This window comes from Corvus kubaryi, unplaced genomic scaffold (genome assembly GCF_017639235.1).
Source record: "Corvus kubaryi isolate FWS band 111438036 unplaced genomic scaffold, C.kubaryi_AGA036_p1.0 74, whole genome shotgun sequence".
In the NCBI taxonomy this organism is placed as follows: domain Eukaryota; kingdom Metazoa; phylum Chordata; class Aves; order Passeriformes; family Corvidae; genus Corvus; species Corvus kubaryi.
In genome coordinates, this window is record NW_024582061.1 from 1,246,195 (window position 1) to 1,257,560 (window position 11,366).

Below are 11,366 nucleotides of genomic sequence, written 5' to 3' on the forward strand. Positions count from 1 at the left end.
CGAGGCTTGGAGCTGAGAGACACTGAGCTGTCACTTCTGGCAAGAGGGAGGTCTTCGCCAAAGTGATCTGCTTTTCTTAATGCCAATCAAGATTTTTACATACTGAATGCAATTGTCTGAGTAGATGCAAATAATCTGGGAGTAATTTTCTACAGGAGTTCTAGCTCCTGTCTTGGGAATGAGCATCCTGATGGTGGGAGCTTTGGGTCAGTAACATGTGCTATTACACCTGCCTGTGGCCAGAGAATCTATCATCTGTGGTTCCATCCCTACAGTGCCTGTATCTTCTGGGCAATGCAGCCTTGTGTTCTGAGACTGGCAGCTTTTTTTTCCTCAGGTCAATGCAGTTCTTGTCCCATCACAGTTATTCAACCCAAGTAGGTCCAGTGACTCCTGTTCAGATAAAACTGAACAAATTTGAATACATTTTCTTTAGATGCTGAAAACAAAGTCAGTTGAGTTTGGGATTGAACCCAATATAGGAAGCATGTTTTGGTATGCTCAGATTCCTTAAACAATTTTAGACCTAAAGACTCCTCCTAGTATGTAATTCCCAAGCAGGCTTTTCCATGAGATAAGAATAAAACCTCCCTTTTCTGATGAGAAGGTTTCAGTCTTGTGCAAGTATAGTGGGAAAACCTAAATATTACTTAATAATTATTACTTATACTTACATTATTATTACTTATATTATTTATTCATTTTTTTACTGAAAAATGTTTTGTCTAGACAGTGTGTTTGAGAAAAATGTGCTCAGATTTTGAGTCCAAATTTTGCCGTGAGGACCTTAGATGCTTATGTTCAGACTTCGCGTTTTATTGTGGATTTGTTGGGGATGTGGTTCCCTAATTCCTGTTTTACAAATGGGAAATTCAAAATGCTTCTTAACCATTCAGGGGTACTGTTAATATAAATATTTGAGAAAGAAAATAGCGTGGTCATATCGAAGTCACAGTTGACACATGGTGAGCACCCCAAAGTCAATTGTCAAAATCTCTTGTTGCTTCATGAAAGCAAAGGTGAGTAGAAGAATCAGAGCTGCCATTTAAAAATGAGATTTGCATAAAGCTGTGCTGAAACTGCAACATCTTGGGAATTTGTGCAAAAGGAATTTCTGCAGAGCTTTTTGTTAAGGAAGTCTTGTGAGAAAACATGCTAATTTTTGCTTTGAAGCCCTTGAGAAGAACTAAACCATGAACAAATGAAGTTTAGAGTCTGAGTTTACTTTCAGAGCTCTACCATCCACCAGCTATCTGTCTATAAGTCAGGCAGCTGTCTGTCTGTCCCTGTTAATCTGTCTGATGAAATATGGCCAAGACCAGCAAGAGCCATGTACAAGGGTGGGAATTGCCTGGCAGGGCCACCTTGCTGCTCAAATAAAGATGAGCTTGGACAATGTCACAGCTGGCTGAGATGAGCATGGGAAAGAAAAATATGGTGACAGGAGATGCAGAAGTGACTCGGTGTGCTGACATTCCATTCTTTTCAGGGAAAAGACATGTGAAAGGGCTTGTCACTGACAGAAAGACCCTCTCACATTCTATTGTGGTGAAACTTTCGTCCTCCAAATAATACCATGAGTTGTATGTTTCAAGATATAATTGGTGTACACATATTCTCACACCACGGGAATTCAGCGTTGTCTCCTCACCCCACAGCCTCAACAACTCAGAAATCTGCTGGTTTATTTGGGCAAAGGGCTGGGGTTTTGCTTACTTCTTATTTTTTAATGCATGTGTCTGGTAAGTTGCTTTTCCTTCTAGTGTTAAATTATATGCAGGCTGAGATCCTTCTTTTGTGCTTGATTAACTGAAACTCATTGATAAATCTTTAAAATGAGAAGGTTTTCTAATTTTCATAGAGTCACTGCACTAGTGGATTAGGGATCTCACCTTGCACCTCTAAGTGTCTAAGCTCAAACTTTCAGGTTAGTGTAAGTGAAGCTAATTCCCAGGAAAAATGGAACAGAGGAAGAAAATAATAGTATTTCTAAGGAAAAAAATGCAATATGCAATGGTGGGGTTTATCCATCTGTATTCAACATGAAAGCCTGTGTTGATTAGGGGCTTTGTGAAAAGTTGATTTTCCAGTTCAGCAAAACTTATAGAAAAAACATTTGCTTCAGGTCAACTGCAGCTAGTTGCCCTCCCTCTCACTCATTAAAATGAAAAGCAAGTGTTCCCACTTCATTCAGCCTTGAGTGACCTTTTTGATCTAAAGCAGAGCTTCTCCCAGAGCTTGGTCCTGGTCACTGGATTCAGGAGGATTCTTAATGTCTGTGGTTACGATGGCACTTAAGGTCACACATAATTAGGCCCCAAAACAAGGAACGCAATCCAGGGTCCCAGCCCTTGATGGATGTCTAACCAATGGAATGTCATGGCTTGTGGAATAAGTTTTCATCAGTCCCTTGAGAGGAGCAGCTTCACTTTGTATGAGATGGGCCACAGATGAGAGGATGTTGATCTGTAGCTGATAGAAAGAGGAAGTGTCCCTGTGCTGGCACTGCTGAGGCACTGCAAATCCCGTGGGCAGTTCTGGGCTCCCCACTACAAGAAAGACATTGAGGGGCTGGAGCATGTCCCAAGAAGGGAAGGGAGCTGGGGAAGGGGCTGGAGTACCAGGAGCAGCTGAGGAAGCTGGGGAGGCTCAGCCTGGAGAAAAGGAGGTGCAGGGGGAACCTTCTCACTCTCTACAACTCGCTGACGGGAGGGTGCAGCCAGATTGGGATTGGTCTGTTCTCCCAAATAACAAGAGACAGGACATGGGGAAATGGCCTCAAGCTGTGCCAGGGGAGATGCAGTTGGCCATTAAGGAAAATTTCTTCACAGACGCGGTTGTCAAGCACTGGCACAGGCTGCCCAGAGAATGGTAAAGTCATTATCCCTGGACATGTTTAAAAGTCATGGATATGGCACTTCGGGTCATGGTTTAGTGGTGGCCTTGGCAGTGTTAGGTTAACAATTGGACTTGATGTTTTTAGAGATCTTCAGGCTAAATGATTTTGTGATTTATAGAACAGAACATTGCCAAGTAGCACTGAGATGCTACATTAGATTCTGAATGGGTAGGAAGCATCAGTAGACTGGATTGACTGCTGGTGGAATAACTTTTCCAGAGGGCCATAAATTGACAGTTTAATCACAGTGTTAAGGAGGGTTTATTTTTTCAGTAATAATTTTGGTTGATTTTATTATGTGTTTCACTTTTCAGTCCAGCAATCTTCAGTGCTAGAAGAGCGGCTTCAAAAATAGAAGGGAGAAGGGGCAGTGTATCAAGGAGTGTGTCGAACCTTAGGAATAGTGTCCTGCAGTGTCAGATCTTACCAACACTTTTATGGTCCTTTTTTGAAAAACCTGCCTTCTGCAAGTTTGGAAAAGAGAGCTCTTCTCATCTTCATGGTGAAGCAGTGGTGCCGAGGTGGTCTCGTCACATGCAGATCCTTTTCTCTAGATGCTTTGGGGTTTGATATTGTACCTGAGAAGGTATGAGATCATACCCTGATCTCATACCATCTGTTTAACAGATGGATGTATATGGCAAGGCTAATGGTTAAAAACCTGGCTCCACTTAGGTCAGTGGTATCAAGATTTTACCCATGATTGGAGGGGGAGGAGGAAAGAAATGTCCAAAGATAGGTCTCCTAAATCGCTGCTGGGAAAGCCTGTAGGCTTTAGAGCCTTGTTTATTTACCCTTCTGTCATTTGCTGATAGTTATTTGTGCTTGGCCCTTGGACAGAGTATTTGATCTTTATGTCTATGTCTGTATGTTTGTTGGTACAGACTATTAATACATGTAACTGTTGAAAGATATGGAAGAAGTGCAGATCTTATTTCTAATGAAACTGTGAAAATCATAAACTTAGCTGGTATTGATCAGAATCCTGTTTGTCCATACTGTTCTGTAATGAATGTAGCACAAGTATCAATCATGTTTATCGGTAAGTCTAGATGTTCTGTTTGCTGCACCAGACCAGATGATTAGGTTGTTTCCTTGTTGGCTGAACTGCCCTCTTTTTTTTTTTCCTTTTTCTTCTCTTTAAACACCCAACAACATATAGATCATCCCTGGATTTCTTTAACCCGCAGAATACAATTGTTCTACCCTTGCTGAAATGTTAAAAGTAGTTTGTGGACTGGAACATGGCTGGGTGGGGCACTATTCTGCTTCCAGCCTAAAATCCGGCAATGGCTCCTAAAATACAGTCTTCAACAGATTAAACCCAGCTGTTGCACAGGTGCACTGAGGCTGTGCAGCAAGGAAGTTTACCCACTTACAAACTTCTGCCTGTGTGCGTCATTAAACCAAGATATTTTTGGATCTCAACTATATACTTTTTGTTTTTTTGATTAGGCAAGGCAAGTGGTCTTCATTAAAGCCACAGACAGCAGAATGGTTTCATCTAAATTCTCCCCTGTCATTGCAGAAACACAAACACAAGTCTCATAATGCTCCAATTCTTCCCCATCCAGCTCATTCAGCCATTCTTATCATTGGGAGTAAAGCCTACAAAATCTTAATTGTTTGTCCAATCTGACAGCATCCAGTCTGCTCTGAAATAGTGTATGTGGAGTTGTATTTTACAGATTTTTCTCATTGACTCTGAAAGAGCTATGATACCACATTAGGAATATGGTAAAGGGCCTAGAGAGTCAGTCCTGTGTGGAGTAGCTGGGGAAGTTGGTGGGGCTCAGCCTGAAGAAAAGGAGGCACAAAGGGACCTTCTGGCTCTCCACAGCTTCCTGACAGGAGGGTGCAGCCGGTGAGTGTCAGGCTCTTATCTCAGGGAGCAAGGGACAGGACAAAAGGAAACAGCCCTAAGCTGTGCCAGGGGAGGTTCAGGCTGGACATCAGGAGGAATTTCTTCACCAAAAGGGTGGTCAGGCATTGGCAGGGGCTGCCCAGGGAGGTGGTGGAGTCCCCATCCCTGGAGGTGTCCAAGGAACAAGTGGACGTGGCACTCAGTGCTCTGGTCTGGGTGGCAACGTGGGGATCAGTCACAGGCTGGACTCAATGACCTTGGAGGTCTTCTCCAACCTGAATGGATCTGGGATTCTATGGAATGGCCCAGGGAGTCAATTTAGTAGAAAAGTTGCTTTAAAGAAGTAGGATGGTGTATTTATCAGGGCGAATTCACATGCAGACCCAGACTTCTCTTGCCTTTGCAGAATTCTGTTGTGTAAATAACATATGCAATAAACAATTGCCCTGCAGCCAGGAAATAGTGACTATAGTGTATAACTTACCCGTGCTGGCCACTGGGGAAGCCCCAGGTAGTGGCAATCCCATTTGTTCCTACTGATTCCAGCTGCAGGTGTGACTGATAAGCAAGGGGAAGGAAAAGCCAATTAGTTCCCACATCTTTTTGTTTTCTAAAGACAATTCTTCTAATGTGTGCAGCCAGTAAAGATGGGGCTAATTGTAATCCTCGCTATAACCCTTCCTGGCTTGAAAACAAAGCTTGTCACTCGCAATGACCCCTCCTCAGGTGACATCTACAGTCTGGAGGCAAAAAGCTTAGCACTTCCATAATGACTAAGGAAAGAGGGAGGTTGCAATTTCATGCAACTTTTTCCATACCACTATGTGCTGCCTTTCTGATTGTTGACTTGCTCCTGAGCAGGACAGGAGGAAAAAGAACATGTCTCTGCACAGGAATCGCCTTGAGATTTTGTATTTTACTTTAAATACTTCTCTTGGTGCTTCTCCCAGCCAGAGGTTCAGTCTGCACTCCTGTTTTTTATAGCTACTGACAGATGGATTGTCATCGTATTTATCTGATGGTTTTTTTAATCTCAATCTCAAAGCCTCCTGTACCAGTGAGATCTACAATTTAATTATGTGTTTTGGAAGAAAGCACTTCCTCTGTGTTTTTGATCTTATTATCTGATCATTGCATTCAATCTGCATTTGTACTATATTTGGAAGCAGGCTATTCTAGTAAGTTTGACTTTAATGGGCTCCAAACAGAAGTTTACCATGCTGATTCAATTACTATATGCTACAGATTGTTGCAGGTCCTGAACATGCTCAAGAACATTTTACAGTTCCTGAAATGTGTCTATTTCCAAGCTGAAAATGGCAGCACGGCAAGACATTGGCAATAGCATTTCAACACAAAAGTGCATGTAGATCTTCATCAAGCTGCTATTGTCTGAAGTGGAATTTGGTTGCAGAAATCCCATCTGGTAATTTATATTCTTGCAGAAACAGTCACTATGAGGAATTGAATGCTTCGAAAGAATCGAGGCTTCTGTTACTTTTCATTCAAAAATAAATGCTTTAAATGGGGTTGTGAAGCAGGAGCTCACTAGTGGGGTCAGTCCTCTTCTTGAAGGCTTGAGGCCTGGTTAGGTTCAGGCTCTTAAATTGTGAACACAGCTGATACAGCAGCTAATGGGATTGTAATCAGCGTCTTCAAATGCATCAAGCTGATCCCTGATGTTTCTGAGGTGGACATTAGCAAACACTTGAACTGTGTGGAACCTTCACTTGCTGTGAAGCGGCTTTCAAGAGACTTTTGTTTTAAGGGCATTTCACTTGTTTACCAAGATCTGCTTTCTTGTGTTTCCATTTTAAAATAGAATAATGTATGTTTTTTAACTCTTGTTACATTTATATTAATTTTTATTTCACTGTTCCCATAAATCCATCGGTCTTGTTGCTGAGAATACAAACTCTTCTACCTCTCCTCAGCTGATGCATAGTTGAATATCTATTGTCCCCTTCATAAGGGACTGGAGAATTGAATTTTGATCCAGTTCCACAGCTGACATTCTGCTATGGGCTGTGGGTATCAATAATGTGAAATTTAAAAACTTGATGAAAACTACTGTAAGAACATGTTTGTTAAGGTTACTGTATTATGCAGTAGATTTCACTGTATGAGAAAGCTGTTATCAAGGTGAAATGTATTTTGAACTTGAATTCTTCAGAAAATAACCTATAGATAAAGCATCAGAAAAATAGATATTTAAAATTGATATTTGCAAATGAATGATAAAACCAATGCCTTAGTTCTCATAGGGATTGTTTCCATGTTTTTAATAAATTTTATTGAAAGATTGGGGTGCAAGCCCATTTTTTAAGATTATGTGGGTCACTCTAGCTTCCCTCTTCATGGCTGATATTCTGCTGAGATGCATGTGACTTTTCACATGACTCCAGTCTCACTTTAGACACACCAAAAACTCAGGAAAACTAATTTTTTACTTATTTATTTTGTCCTCTAAATCACAGAATCATAGATTGGTTAGACCTTAAAGACCTTAAAGATAACACAGCTCCAACCCCCCTGCCATGGGGGGTACAAGCTTCTAGTGCAACTGTGGTAACAAAATAAACAAACAAACAAAAAAGCACAATTGTTCTGGTTTTATTTAATAAAAGCTGCAAATTCCAGCATGGGTGATTGAATTCCCAGCCTTTTGCCAGTACCTGAAGTGACATCCACACTCACAGCACAGAACTCTGTTCATTTCCATTTGGTTTTTCCTCAGATACTCCTATGGGAGGAAAAAAATCTTTTCATCTCTAGACCAAAAGCAGTTGTGAACTTTCAAAAAAAGTTGGTGGGAAATCCTCTTAGTCCTTTGGGTTACAGGACAGTGAGCTCTTTCACTTGGCATCTGAAGCTTTGGAACACCTGAACTGAGAAGCCTGTGCTTGGCATCTGCCTATAAACAAGAGTACTTCTACTTCTTTTTGTGTCTATATGTTTGCAGAGCAACTGAGAAGGATTTTTTTTCCTGTGTGTGTATGACTGAAGGAGAAAAGGGCAACTGGAGTGAAAGGTGAGAAAGACATTATTTGCATTTTTTAATTTTACTTCAGGCTTATTTTTTTAGTATGGTAAATGTAAAATCCATACTCTGATCTGCAACTCACCATTTTCTATGACTTCCTTTATTTTTTGTATTTCCCTTGAGGTCAACAGTATCAAACTTTTTAAGAGACCTTCGTACAGAAAAATTTTTGTACAACAAATCATTTCTCTAATAGCTATTTTCTGTGGGGATGATGGTAAAGCATATTCCAAACCATTTCATTTAAAGTGCAGTGTCTGAGATTGCTTTCCTTGTCATCATTGCTCAGTATGAGGTTCTCATCAGATATTTTTAGTAATAGGTGAAGTTATTGTTTCAAAATGAGTTTGACAAACTCATTAAGTTTGGACAAACAATAAATATGTCCCAGTTTAAGCCAGCAGCTAATGTATAGTGCTTGTCCCTGGACTTCTTTGTGTCAGGTGCTGTTCCCAATTCTCCATGCAGCTGTGGCACTACCCTTCTGTCCTGACTTGTAATGACCTCTGATATTCCAGTCCAGGCTTTCTTTTAAGCAGAACTTTCCAGTTGTGCAGGATTGTGTGGTGGTTTTTCACTGTTGACAGAAGTCCACTAAGATGCAAGCCACCAAACTCATTCTCACTGTGACCCAAACCAGGACTTAAACTGAAATCTCTGGAGGTGAAAAACCAGACTACTAACAAGTGATGGGAGAGCCTCACATAGCTTGGTTCAGATAAAAATCTAAATGTTTAGCTTTTCTGAAACCATTCTGGTCCAGAAACCAGCATTTCAGTCCCATGAGAGTAGTCTGCCTTTTCTGATTTATTGCATAATCAGATTGGGACTACATTTCTGAGACACCAACAAAAACAGCGCTTTTTTTCATAATGATTTTGACTAAAACCAGTGAGAAAAGACATGCATGAAAACATTAAAACAAATACAAAGCATGAAGAAGCCCTCGTATTTCGCAATCTCAAGCACTGTTTGTTTTTCAGAAAAATCATGTTTCCTCTTACATGAAATTTTGTTTTCCACAGCAGTAAGTCGCAATGAGAGAAAGAAAACTCTGGTCCTTATGCCAGTGGGGTCTAGAAGAAGGACTGGGTTTAAATAGACATTAGAAAAAGAAACTAATAGTAAGAATCTGAATCACTAGGACCAGACTGCCTAGGAAATTGGTGTCATTTCTATCACTGAACATGAGAGTGGCTAGATAAAGGTTTTGGAGAACTGAAAAACTTAGGGCTGGTCCTAGGATAGGAGTGTGCATTATAAACTGTCTTCAGATGGCTTCCAGGGGTATGATTCTGTGTTTACTTGTCTGATGCAACAAAATTCTCAAGTGTATTAGTCTTCATGTGAAAATATCACACTGAAAAAACCCTATCTCTTAAAGATCACTCATAATTTACTTTACTTGGCATAGCTTAGCAAAGACTTCTCTGTTACAATCATGGCAGCCTTTCCTTGCTGGGGCTTCATTTTGGTCTTCCAGAAAACTTTTGCACAAAGCACTTTGGAGATGCTGATTGACTAATAGCTGTATCCTGAAATTGTTGTTCTGATTCTAACCCCAAAAGAGTGGTTTATTTTGCCTCCTGAAATGAATAGGGTGTTTCTATTTCCCTTATTCTTGATACTTGAAAGTTTAAATATGTGTGGGAGAGACATGCAGAGGAGGAACTGATGATGTGAGAAATACAAGATACAACTACTGGAAACAGTGGTTCCAGTAGATGAGACCCACTCAGATAATAAAAATGTGAGTCAGCTCTCACTCATGTGCTAACAGAGAAGTCAAATTTTCTCTAACCAACTGTTTTTAAATTTTCTACATAAACACAGTGATGCATCAGGATACGTCTAAAAATAGTTCCTCCTCCCATGGTGGATATATCCACAAACCCTGCACAAAACCACTTCTGCTTCTCAAACACAACTACTGGGCTGTGAAGCTGTGGATGAGTAAATAGGCAGGGCTGAGTTTCAATCAAACTTTAACTAAAGATGAGAAAAAAAAATAAATTATAGAATGCCTGTTCTGAAGGGAAGCAATGAGCTGAGTGTGCTACTATGGTTCCTCCATTTAACACGGGTTTGTCAAGTCTCACTGCTCATTGGTGTGATGAGTTTCTCTGAGCTTCTCCTTTTTTTGCTAGTTTCTGGAAGTTCTGTGTCCTTCTTAGCATTGCTGTTTGTTCTTCTTCCCAAGAACTAAAAAGTGCCCCTCATCTGAGCTGGATAGTTTCATACAAAAATTTAGTTCAGCTGAATTGACATATGGCAAAGAAGGTCACAAGAGCTGTTAGTTTTGCTGTGGTCAGGTCAAGTTGGAGCTGGCTGAAAGGGCAAGATAATATTTGAATGTGATGTAAGGAAAGTGGTGTTACACTGGAAAGCAGGAAACAAGTTCATTTTTACATTTGTGCTTTTGCTTTTTAGAAATCAGCTCATAAACCTGTATTGATCTGCTACTGCTCTATTATATTGACCTACTGCTGTTTAGCTTGGTGAGAGAAGAGATATTCTGACTGTACCCTCTTTCTGTTGCAGTGTTAGCTCAGACTGGTTGCAGTGCACGCAGGTGCTGCTATTGGGGACTGTGTGGCCAGGAGTTTTACAGTCGGCTGTAGAGCTGGACACACACATGGGAGAAACAAGGATGGAGAGGATGCATCAGGACAGCATTGAGGTTTGTCATCATGTGGACACCATGCTTTCTGTGAATCACCGAAGTCAGGGACAGGCTTTGTGCTGCCCTCTATAGGAGTTCCTTCTGAGGACCATCAGGATGTCAAAATCATGGAAACACAGAATGGTTTGGCTTGGAAGAGACCTTAAAGCTCATCCCATCCCACCCCCTGTCATGGGCAGGGACACCTTCCACTATCCCAGGCTGCTCCAAGCCCCATTCAACCTGGTCTTGGACACTTCCAGGGATGGGGAAGCCACAGTTTCTCTGGGCAACCTGTGCCAGGGCCTCCCCACCCTCACAGGGAAAATTTCTTCCTAACCGCCAATCTAAGCCTACTCTCTGTCAGTGGGAAGCCATCCCCCTTGACTTTTCATTCCAGGCCCTTGTAAATAGTCTCTCTCCATCTTTGTTGCAGGTTCTCTTCAGGCACTGGAAGGCCACAATGAGGTCACCCTGCAGCTTCTCTTCTCCACGCTGAAAAAAGCAAATTCCCTCAGCCTTTCCTCTCAGCAGAGCTGCTTCATCCCTCTGGTCATCTTGGTGCCTCCTCTGAACTCTCCCCAACAGCTCCATGTCCTTTCTGTGCTGCGACCCCAGGGCTGGAGGCAGCTCCACAGGTAGCATCTCACCTAGGGGTACCAACTGCCCCTGAGTACCATAAACCACTCAGTAAATGATAGAGAGGTTGTTTTAAGCCTGACATAAGGAGCTCAGCTGCCATAGTTTCATGACAATTATGTCTCAGAAGAGCTGCATCTTTTTACACCTGCTCAAAACTGCCTTGTGAGCTCCACAGCACTGGGCATCAGTCCTGCAGCTGGTCCCTCACACCCAGACCTGGGTGAAAGCCCAGTATTTCTGGGCTTTTATAAATCCA

The 11,366-nt window shown here is 41.6% G+C and overlaps 1 long non-coding RNA gene across 1 annotated transcript; it reads left to right on the forward strand.

Annotated features, from left to right (window-relative positions):
• The first annotated feature begins 4,978 nt into the window (after positions 1-4,978).
• On the forward strand, positions 4,979-10,946 carry LOC121675541. The gene is made up of 3 exons (XR_006020104.1): positions 4,979-7,794; positions 10,348-10,486; positions 10,905-10,946. It is a non-coding gene; the product is annotated as an uncharacterized LOC121675541 (long non-coding RNA).
• The last annotated feature ends 420 nt before the right edge of the window (positions 10,947-11,366 follow it).